Source organism: Cryptomeria japonica, chromosome 4 (assembly GCF_030272615.1).
Source record: "Cryptomeria japonica chromosome 4, Sugi_1.0, whole genome shotgun sequence".
NCBI classification, from domain to species: domain Eukaryota; kingdom Viridiplantae; phylum Streptophyta; class Pinopsida; order Cupressales; family Cupressaceae; genus Cryptomeria; species Cryptomeria japonica.
In genome coordinates this window covers 459,221,850-459,233,043 of record NC_081408.1, presented here as the reverse complement: position 1 = coordinate 459,233,043, position 11,194 = coordinate 459,221,850, and positions in this window count along the sequence as shown.

Below are 11,194 nucleotides of genomic sequence, written 5' to 3'. Positions count from 1 at the left end.
ACCCCAGTTTAGGAATTGTTGACAATTTTTATGTCAACCTTAGCCATGTAGACAACCGATCTGAGAAAATCATCTACTGGGTAAAAACCCTGTATTTCTCCCTAAGGCCTAAAACCATAAACCCTAAGGCTTTTTCCTTAAAACCTTTCTTGGACTTATTCTTTTCATTCATTGAATGGATAGAGTGGTCATTTCACTTAAAATCTACTGGATAGAGGGGGACTTACTTCTTCATTCATATTACAGGTTCCTTTCACCCCCTATTGGCTGGCGGGAGTTTTATATTAGTTTCGTTGTTTCGTAGCGGTTGGGCCTTGCCTTTTCACCCCACTACAATATGGCAATAACTGCTTTGGTTTTCACATTTTGAAAGTGGTCGAATCCCATGGTGGGGTCCCCTCTATGAAACAATGATGTAGACTATGAAGGTGATGTTAAGAAAGTATTTATCGCTATTTTGTGATAGTCAAGACTAACTACTCGATCAAGGTTGTGAAACAACGATGACCAACAATATAAAGAGTGATTATGGATATCGCGGGGTCACACTGGTTATGGCTAACAACCACTTGATCCCTACGATATAGCAATAAATGTTGGCCGAGTAAAGGGTTTTCACTATTTTGTGATAGTTAATGTAAAGAGTTTATCTCCAGCAATGAAAAAATGATAAGGCTAGCAATGAGGCTAGTGGGGCCGACTGGTTTTTAGGGGCAATCTTAGCCGTCCAATTTCACTTAAGGGGGAGATCAACAACCTTGTTTTAAACTCTTTTATGGGACCTTCTGTGGAACTTGTGGAACAATCTTATCTATCCATCTATGCGTGATCAAGAGGATCTAATGGTCCAAATTCAAACTAGAGGTGGACGTCAAAATTCGAACAACTGTGCAGGGTAGTTGTCGACTTCATGGGTTAAAAAATAGTTTCTAACCCGTCGATGGCCCAAATCAATTCAGATCCTTCTCCAACAACTTTCAGGGGGCCAAGGGACGATTGCCCTTACTCTGCCATGCTCCTATGGATGCTTCCTTTTAGTTGTCCATGCTCATTTATTACAGACAAAAGACTTAAGGGTCTGGCAAAGGATAATCGGATGCCATCCCAATGCAGGATCTTCCTTAATTTCAAGGATTGCTACTCCTTCTCAGTCCAAGTGAAGATCTTCAGGCACACAAGGTCATTAGATCAATCTTTTCTAATGTGATCCTCTCTTTTTATAACCTAATCCTAGTTGGTTAGGGTTTCTAAACCTAGTGTTCTATCTGAGTTATGCCTGATCTATAAAGGTAATTTTGTAACTTTCTTTGAAGGATCTTCTCCCTTTTTTTTCTTACAAAATTATATGATTCTATAATTGTAAATTTACCTTTCCTTTGCATCAATTAAGTTAGTTTTGTTTTACCTCTTTCCAAGTTCATTTACCTTGTGCAAAATTGTCTTGCCTTTGTGATGAATTTGTCTTCTTATTAGTTTTGTTTGATTTATATGTTGTATCGACTCTGTTTATAGGAGTTGTATGTGGATGTTTTAGTTCCTCTCAATTCTTCATTAAGCTCTGATCTCATATATGTCTTAGGAGCTGATTAAGGATAGGAATCTGTGTATACTTTGGGTTGCTTCATTGTTGTTTTGTGCAGTCATAGGTAAGGAAAAGGACCATTTCAATATAGGTTCATCACCTCACATTTCCCTTTCAACATTCCTTCTCCCCTTTTCTCCTCTTAATCATTAGAATAGGTTTTACAAGTGTTGGGTTAGTCCAACACTACACTCTGATTGATAAGGAAGCCGAACTTTTGTGGAGATTCAAGCTTGCATTGCAAAAGGTCCCATACTTGGAGGTTGTTTCCATGTTTGACAAGGTTGTTGAGCACAAGTGTTCAACAAGGGTGCAAAGTTTTGTGACAACATGAATCAACCTTGAATGTAATAATGCAAATACTAAAATAAATACTTAATAGATATACCTCAGATATACAATTGTTGATGATGATTCTTTGCTCTTTGAATGAAATCATAAGTATTGTATAAAATGGAATGACAAACATAAAACCCTAATCACATGCACGTGCTTGGATAAGATTGATGTAATTTTTCTCCACAATGGTTGAAGGATAAATATGTAGCCTTGAATACCTTTGAAGCCTATCTTCATGACCTAACTTCTCATATAACATTAAGAAAGATAAATCCTCAAGTGATAAGGATATTCAATCCCAACCTATCAAAGAGGATATGAATAATAATCATAGATAGAAGAAATTCCCTACAAAGGATATCCTTCTTCATCTAATTCTCCCTTTGATCCTTCCATGTGACCTTACACTAGAAATTTTAAAGAGATTCATGATAATTGTCCTTGTTTTTCACAATTAAAAATCTCTTATAGGATTTGTTATAACATAATCTCAAAACAAGGTTATAGAGGACAAGGACTTTGAAAATATGAACAAGGAATCAAAATCCCTATAAAACCTCCTTCTCATGCTAGTACTGAAGGTCTAGGACATCCTCATCATTCACCTATGGATGATCTTCTTAAAATTCAAAACTTTATGGAGTATCTTACAAAACATGAAAATTGTCATCCATCTAAAGGTGCTTCTTGTTCAAATAATCCTTTTTGTTCCTATTATCAAACTCATGACCATCATACCAATGATTTTATTTATTTTCAAAAGGAATACAAAGACTTGATTATAATGTAACTATCAAAATCAAATAAGATAATCCTCCTCCTTCTAGTGATCCTTTTCCTACATCTCAAGAGACAAAACCTAATCCTATTGATGACCAAGAGAAATTAGCGACTAGAACCTTCTGGAGAGTGAAGTATAATAAGAATGTTGTCTTTCCTTTCATTAGAATTAATCACAATTATAAGGAAGGTGATGGACATTGCCTTTTTCATCGTAGCTATTTGCATTCTTTTGTAAAATGTAAAGCCTTCAAAACATTTGTTCAAGACCTATATTATACATTTTGCCTAGCTCTTACAACCGATCTTGCACTTTTTCTTTGTGAAGAGGTAGTTCCTTAGCACTCCATTAACCCTATCATTTTTCTTCTCACCCTATGACACTATTAGTTAAATTAATTGGACGATCTTTGTCATGAGTGGTGATACTGTTTCAATAATAAACATCTTGGGGCAACAACATATTTCATCCTCGTTTCCCCACTCGGGGGGCAAGGAAAATATATATTCAATTATCTCTTATCTTTGAGGATTACCTCTTCTTTAGAGTTTAATTTTGCATACCTTGATGTCTTTGCTTGCATTGAATATTCCTTCATGCGAGTACATGTGTGTCCCTTGTTTAGAACCTTTCTTTGCTTGATGTAGTGCACTTTCTTATGTATATTCTCTCCTTAAAGGTTGTGTAATTCTTCTCTTTGTCCCTATGCTTGGGGGGCATTGATATTTCCTACCCTTTCTAAGGATCCACTTTTCCTTTATTGAGTGGCGTTTTCTTGTGATACGATGTCATTCCTTGCGTGAAGTTGTTTATTTGCTCAAGGATTCTCTCTTATGCATGAGGTGTGTATCCTTGACTAAAACCTCTTCTTCACTTGGCAATGTATGTCTATTATGAACAAACCCCTCACTTTAGGTAAAAAGTGATGCAGGAGCATCCTCGGTCTACGAGCAATCTTGCATCAACCAAAAATATTTCCTTTCAGTTTTAGTTCTTGTTCAGTTTTGTGTGCAGTTTTTTGTGTTCCTACTAATACGTTCCAATGGTGGCTTTCTTTTCATTACAGATCATATTTTCAGTTTCCAGGATGGTTTATGTGCTTAATTCCAAATTTTTAGTCCACTTGGATTCTTTTCAGATAAGATATTGCTTCCGGTTTGATTGCTTCTGGGTTCCGTAGCAGTTTTGGGCTTACCGGTTGGAGATTATTCCTTTTCAGATCGGTTTATTAGCATGTGGATCTATTTTGGCTATTTCTTAATGTTCCTAAGTCCTTGGCCAACCTTCTGATTGATCCACACTTCTTGGTGGCTCTTTTCCGAAGAGTTTTCCTTCATTCTTGGGGCCGACCTATTTACACATTTCATTTTTCTGCATTTGTAAATGTAATCTTTTGTGGCCGACACAGATACATTCGAAAGAGTACATGTATGGCATTATGTAATCATTTGTGAAGAAACAAAGATTAGAATAAAGATTTAGATTCGTGATTAGAGATTCGGTTGACTCTAAAAGTTTTGGATGGATTTTATCTAGCATATAGCCTACATGTAACCGGTTGACTACCAGATGTTCTATGAAGATTGTATGATGATAACCGGTTGGTTATCGAAAATTCTAAGATAATAATATGATTTGTTTTTGTAATCTTCCTATGTTTTATTGTTGCTTTCGTTGTGTTACTTTGGCTGCATATGCCAGTCAGTTCTCTTTTGAGGATTCACCGGTTATAGCTGCATCAAGTGGTATCAGAGCTGGTCATGAACTAGTTGGTGGAAGAGCTAGTTGCGAACCTTAAGGCATTCCTTTGGCTGAACAAATCAACAAGTGGAGGCAGGCTACGAGTGTGTTCAATAGATCGCTTAGTGTGAGGCATTTGAAATCGGTAGTCAAATCGCCAAGTTGAGGCAGTTCACTAGAGCAGAGGAGGAGGTGCTGCCTAGAAGGATGAACCCTCGAATGGTAGAGCAGATGATGGAGGATTTCAATAATGAGATGAGGAACAAGATTCAAAACACATTGGCTAGTTTGCAGAGGAATCCAGAGTTGGAGGATGAATATGAAGAATCTAGAGAAGAGATCGAGGCAAAAGAGGTTGAAGGACCAGAAGGTGAAAGAGAGGAAAGATTTTTGAGAGCAGTGGCGCAAACGAGTAAAGTTCATAAAGTGGAGGTTTCAAACTTTTCCGGAACATTGAACCCAGAGGATCTAATTGATTGGATCAGAGAGTTGGAGGATTACTTTGAGTTTGAGGATGTCAAGGATCCACAGAAAGTCTAATTGGCACAAACTAAGTTGAAAGGGCATGCTGCCTTATGGTGGACAAAATTGCAGAGAGATAGAGTGAATAATGGTGAAATGAAGATCACTCGGTGGAGGTAGATGGTTGCAAGATTGAAGGCTAAGTTCATACTGAGAGACTATGAGTTGGAATTATTCAAGAAGTTGTCGAACCTGAAGTAGAGAAACATGAGTGTGAAAGAGTATACTGAGGAATTCTACAAGGTGATGATCAAACCTGGACATAGAGAGACAGATAGAGAAAAGGTGGTGAGGTACATAAATGGACTTGCATTGAATGTTCAGGATGAGAAGAGTATGTTGAGGGTTTCCATAGTTGAAGAAGGTTACTAGTATGCTTTGAAGGCTGAGGAGAAGGTGAGGAGAAGACAACTGAATAACCCTAGAGGGAAGGAGAGATTCAAAGGGCAGGCGAGTATAAAGAAGCTGAATGTGAAAGATGAATCAAAACCTAAGTAGAATAAAGAACCGGATCAAAAAACACGGAGGAAAGGCAGTGGCTGCACTAGCAGAGAATTTTTGGGTAAATGTTTCAAGTGTGGAGAAACGAGACATAGATTTTATGAATGTAAGCAGGGAATGGCAAGAAGTTGTGTGACAAATGAGGAACCAGAAGGTGAAGTTACTGGAGCTGACTATGCACCGAAGAAAGGAGAATCCTTATATTCAGAAGAGTCATGATGGAGCAGAGTAGTGAAGATACCGAACCTACTCAGAGAAGGAGTCTTTTCTAGACTGTGTGTGAATCGGGTGGTAAGTGTTGCAAGGTTATTGTGGATAGTGAAAGTACTAATAATTTGGAAGATGAGGAGATGGTAGTGAAGCTTGGATTGAAGAGGCTTGAGCATCCTTGTCCTTACAAGGTAAGTTGGTTACAAGATGATCAAAAGTTAGAAGTAAAGGAGCAGCATTTGGTGAGTTTTAATATTGGGCTTTTTGGGGATGAGGCCCTGTGTGATGTTGTATCTATGAGATCTTGTCATGTCTTGTTGGGAAGACCTTGGAAATTTGATAAAAAATCTATTTATGACTGTAGAAGAAACCTAATCACTATTGAGAAGGATGGGAAAAAGTTCACATTGGCTTCTTTGAAGGAGAAAGAGAAGGAGGTGAAGAACCCGAGTCTTGAGAAAAGTCGCAGTGCTGAGGAACCGGTTGCAAAGGTTAACCAGAAGGTGGCATGAATTTGCAGAAGGATTTGATAGATAAGTATGATAACAAGATAGAACCGAATGACATAAAGCTTATGATGACAAACCAGATGAAATCTTGTAGCAGAAATAAATTTGAGTTGCAGAAGAAGGAGAGAAGTAAGCCGAGATAGTATGCATATCTGAAGCAAGGGAAGAGAAATAAAGAGGGCTAGGAGGTAGAGAATCCGGTTGAGGTCCCGGAGGAGCTAAGGAAGAGGTTTGCAGATAAAGAAGATGTTTGGATAAGAAGTGAGAATGGGATCTTTATCCTGAATCCTTTTCGATGTTCATGAGTTGCCTCTCATGGAACATCTCTTTCTACCTGGGGTGTCTAATGCAGGAGCATCCCCGGTCTATGGGCAATCTTGCATCAACCAAAAATATTTCCTTTCAATTTTAGTTCTTGTTCAGTTTTATGTGTTCCTACTAGTACATTCTGGTGGTGGCTTCCTTTTCATTAAAAATTGTATTTTTTGGTTTCCAGGGTAGCTTATGTGCTTAATTCTAGATTTTCAGTCCATTTGGATTCTTTTTCGGTAAGATATTGCTTGTAGTTTGACTATTTCTAGGTTCCGAAGTAGTTTTGGGTTTACTGGTTGGATATTCTTCTTTTCCGAAGCAGTTTCTTGGCGTGTGGATCTATTTTGGGTCTTGCTTAATGTTCCCAAGTCCTTGGCCGACCTTCCTGTTGATCTACACTTCTTGGTGGTTCTTTTCTGGAGAGTTTCCCTTCATTCTTGGGGTCGACTTATTTACACGTTTCATTTTCCTGCATTGGTAAATGTAATCTTTTGTGGCCAACCCAAATATGTTCCGGAGGGTATATATATGGCATTATTTTAATAATTTGTGAAGCAACAAAGATCATAATAAGGATTTAGATTTGTGATTAGACATCCAGTTGACTCTGAGAGTTTCAGATGGATTGTATCTGGCATATAGCCTACATGTAACCGGTTGGCTACCAAATGTTCTATGATGATTGTATGATGATAACCGATTGGTTATCGGAGATTCTAAGACAATAATATGTTTTGTTTCTGTAATCACCCTATGTTTTATTGTTGCTTTCGTTGTGTTACTCTGGTTGCATAAGCCGATCAATTCTCTTTTGAGGATTCACCGGTTATGGCTGCATTGACGTAGTCAAGGTAGGAAGATCCAATGAAGGAAATCCCCGCCTTCCATCCTATAACACAAAACACCATGCAATATATCGGCATCGAGTACCACAACATAAGATATAATCGATAAACAAGTAAAGAGCAACCCTAAATGATAGAAGTAACACATGATATAACCGGTAACCAGATAAATCCATCATTACAACCATTTAATGAATTACATATGCCTTCAACGGATACACATGTTGTACCGTAGCCCAGGATTACAAACAATCCTTACAACACAAATCTAAGGTCTACATATCTTCTGCTCGACAAATAGGCCTCCAGTAACAGTCTACAGTGTTTTACACTCATCCAAATCTCAGTCCATTTGGACTTCAGTCCCACTAGAGTAGAATCTCTCTAAAAACTACATCTTCGCTCGATATCTTCTTCCTCGGACCTTCATCCCCTAAAATTATTCTCAAAACTTCCCTTTATACCATCCGCAAGCAATAACAACTTGATCAAGTCGGCCAAAGACCAACCGGTTCATGATGAAATGTGTAAACGATAACATGTCGGCCCAAATCACCAAGAACATCTTCAAATGCATAAAAAATCACGTGGAGCTCCGGAAACATCGATCAAGGCCCAAAACAATATCACTCAACGATTCGCAAGCTATGGAAACAAACCGCAACTTGATTCACCTTCGCTTCATATACTGCAAGACCAATTGGTAAGAACACACTAATACCATACCAATACCGGAATTGATATCTCACCAAAAATAAATCCAATTGCCATGAATCTCGAATATGATAAAGACAACGAACTCAAGGTGATAAATCCAAATCCACAACGCGAAACTCTCAAACATGAAGAAATGCAATGATCTCACTGCTAATTGCTCCAACCGGTTTGAACTACTCTAGTGCTCATGCATCAGACTCTTGGGGTTAATTGAAAAGTGAGTCCCATCACTTGATCTGGTTCGATGATCTATCAGTAGGTACTTGCAATTGTCTCAAGGGTTTGGCGGTCTGGCTAAAAATTATGGCTACCTCTCCTCGGTGATCTACAGGCCCAACTTGAAGCCTGCCTCAGTTCGGCGATCTGTTCAAGTCTCCACGCACTAAATGCCTCGAGCTCAAGCTCAAGCTCTAGGTTTGTCGGTTTTAAACCACTTTCTCACTAAAACATTCATAGTAAAACCTAAGACTCTTATGAGGCTATTTTAGTCCTTGAAGCCTAAAATAGGTAACATTTTTGGTGACTTCTCATGGATGTTTGCCTGCTAAACACATTGGACCAGTGCCTTGAGCAATCCATTGGACATAGGAGTCAAGATATGGCCTCGGAAAACTCAGATTCAGACCTTGACGTAGCTTCTAGAAGCATTAAACAACAACAACTAAACTAGAAAATTGGAAAAAACAAACTAAAACATGTGCATCAACACTTAGAGGAATGACAAATCTTGAAAGGAAACCTATTCTACCCTACCCTAACCAATAATGAATCTTGGTCAAACAAAACCATTCACTGGTTTTGAAAAATAACACCCTCTTCTTCCCAACTTTGGATGAGTTACATGTTGATGAACAACTGAGAAAAGTTGAGAAATGAAGAGGTGTCTTACAAATAATTGCAACATTGCTTCGAGAATTAAGACATGGTGAATTAGCTCTTCATTTTGCTCATTCATACTGCTACTTCAAAGAGCATAGGGCAGTTGGGAATGATAATCTTCAGTTGAAGCTTCGAGCTTGGGTGTGAGCCTGACATCTGATGTCTTCTTGGCTTGTAAATGGACTAGATGCCTTATAGGATAGCCCGTTGTATGAATGAAACTCGAGCTCTCCTTGCTGGTCTCAGTTTGATGGATTGCTTCTTCAACCTCAATCCGTTGATTGGAAAGAATTGGTTCATGAACCATGGTTTATAACTCATTCTTCTCTTGTTGGTCATGAAGTACCTCTTCAAAAGATCACCCCAAAATAAGTCTTCCTCAATGTCTTCTTTACTTTTCAGCTTAATAGTATTGCACTTGTCTTTATGGCATCTTTCTACAAGGTTTGATGAATGGTCAACAATGTCTTCTTAAGGTACCGACTCAGATTTAAGAATTTTCTCAACTTGAACAATAACTTCTTGTACAAGAACATTACTATTTCTTTGTTCACACTGGTCAGCCACTTGATTTTCCATTGTTATGGGCATAATTTCTTCGTCTTTATCATAAAAAACAAGGGAGTTCATCGAATAGTAAATCAAAAGCTTGGTCATTAATACCTTCATCATTACCTTCCTTTGTATCTTCATTTTGTTGCTCCAGCTGATTTATTGGCATTGAATCACATATGACCTTTTACTCTTCAAAGAAAAGTGGAAGTTCTTTAAACAAATCTGACAAATCCTCTTGTTGTTCCAAGTTGTTCTTTTCAGTATGGCAGCCTTCTGGGGATACAATAGGACTAACTAGATTAAATTGAAGAGTTTCTTGAGTTATTGGAAGAGAAATAAGTTGTTTAAGAGACTCCTCTTGAGGTATTGAAAGTTGAACATGCTCAGGTATAGACTCATTTTGCATGAAGCACATGGTGTTAAATCGAGGAATCTTTTTACCAAAGAACGGATTTGGAAAGGTAATTGGTAGATGGGCTTCTTGTTGAAGTACAAGTTCTTTTAATGGAGGAAGAACTATTTGAGCCTCCAACTTGGTAAGCTTTTCCTCACATCTCTTTTTTCTGTGCAATTAACTCTCTTGTAAAATGATTCGCAAACTCCCTACATTTTGCCTCGAATTCTTGCTTATGAAGTTGGGCTTGAAGAGACAACTCTTCTTGTTCGTGAAGATATGCTTGACAGGCACACTCATCCTATTGCCCATTAAGATAAGCTTGGAAAGCTTCTTCATTTTTCTCATGTTGGCTTTTGATCTCCTCCATTTGCTCTGTGAAGCCTTGCAATATACTTTTGATTTCATTCACTCTAAAATTTTCATTTTGGAGCTATTTGGAAGTGTGATCTTGTTGATTTGAAAGAAATGGGACTTCTTGAGACTAGTTATAGGCTTGGTTAGGCTGCTAAGAAGGTTGAGCACAGATGGGTGATTGGTAAACATGGTAAGCATGCTGGTTATCTCCTATTGTAGGGTTATTTGGAATAAAACCAACACTATGTTTACTTGGGTATTGCTGTTAAGAGGGCTTATGGAAACCATTTTCATGATATGGAGGGTAATAATAAACATTTCCATGAAAACTTGACATTTTTATGCATTCAAAGAGCTAGAAATCAAAATATAAGGATGTTTTTGAAACATACCAGCACTAAATCTGCTTGAAACCAGTGGTACTGAGCTTGGAGTCGCCAGGTGTGTATAGATCTTCCCTCCAAAGGCTGGAATTTTTTATTTTCACATCAAAAATCAAAATTGTGTGGAAAAGTTTTGGATTGAAACAATCCAAACGGTCCCACTAGGTATGCCAAAAATTGTTATCACGAAGATTGCACCCGTGTATGCTCAGCTGAAAGCTCAGCAATCTTCTGAAACATTGGAAGATTTCCAGGGCTATGGGTTGCCTATGGTGAAAATTAACCTCCAGAGTGAGTTGGTTCTCTTTGATGAAACCTCTTGAAAGAAACTTGATGGGAAAAGGGGGAGAAGGATTGCTGGAATTTAAACCAATCCTAGGAGGAGGTGATGCACCAAATATTCTAACTGAGATCTATAATAACAAACTCACAATTTGACTCAATATGTTGCAAAGACACAATTCAGCTTTAACAATCTTCATACATTAGTAATTCATAAGAAGGTTTGAGCTTTCAGGTTTGTTGAAGAAGAACTGGATGTTCTTACAACTTCAAAATTGTTGCAAGG